General features: G+C 55.3%; 1 protein-coding gene across 1 annotated transcript in view; it reads right to left on the bottom strand.

Annotated features, from left to right (window-relative positions):
• OSBPL1A (oxysterol binding protein like 1A) overlaps positions 1-954 on the bottom strand; it is a 116,357-nt gene that overhangs the window by 39,305 nt on the left and 76,098 nt on the right. The window lies entirely within an intron of this gene.

Raw genomic sequence — 954 nt, 5'->3', positions numbered from 1 at the left:
CGCCCACCCACAGGGCAGCACCACTGGGGAGCGAGGGCGCTGGACCAGGTCCTGAAACTCTGGGATAACAGCGCATCCTTTTCCACGACCTCAGGCCCGGCCAGAGCTGCTGGCCTGGCCGCCATCTGAAATCCACCCCCATCATGAAAATATGCAACAAAAACTAGCTCCTGAACGTCTACAAATGAACCAAATGAATTTGAGTCACATTTTAAGATTTTCAATAAGTAACGCAGTAAAGCCTCCGTGTGAAGTTCTCCTGGCAGCTTTTCCTTTTCCAGGGACAAGCACTGCTCCCGGGGCAGGTCCGCCCGCTACGCGTTCGCTGGGTAGTGGCCGCAGGCGGCATTTCAGCCACATTTTCCTGACCCGAGCCCTCTGGTCACTGTGAGGGGTCAGTGCGCCCTGCTGGAGCCCTGCCACTCCCTGCCACCTGCTGTGCAGTGCGGTTTGGGAGCCGCCCACCAAGGACACGTCCATCTCGTCTGTGGGCATCAGTCAGGGAGGCCGAGGGGTGTGAGCCCGAACAGGTGTGAAGACGGAAGGAGGGTTGCGACCCCCCGACAAAGGCTTGCGGTAAAGGTATACGCTGCTCTTCTGACGGAAGGCAAAAGCGGGCGGGAAAGAGAAACAAGAAACAGTATGGAAGCAAGAAAGCAGAAGAGGCCCCGGCTGGTGTGGCTCCGTGGATAGAGCGTCGGCCTGTGGACTGAAGGGTCCCGGGTTCGATTCCCGTCAAGGGCACAGGCCCGGCTTGCGGGCTTGATCCCCAGTGGGTGGTGTGCAAGAGGCAGCAGATCCATGATTCCCTCTCATCATTGATGCTTCTCTCTCTCTCTCCCTTCCTCTCTGAAATCAGTAAAAATATATTTAAAAATAAATGAGTAATAATGAAGTAAAATGTATAAGCCAGTCAGAGAAGGCCAAGTACCACATGATCCCACTCATATGTGG

This window comes from Myotis davidii, unplaced genomic scaffold (genome assembly GCF_000327345.1).
Source record: "Myotis davidii unplaced genomic scaffold, ASM32734v1 scaffold1467, whole genome shotgun sequence".
NCBI classification, from domain to species: Eukaryota; Metazoa; Chordata; class Mammalia; order Chiroptera; family Vespertilionidae; genus Myotis; species Myotis davidii.
Note: the sequence above shows the minus strand (reverse complement) of the source record. Positions and strands in the feature narration are given on the sequence as shown.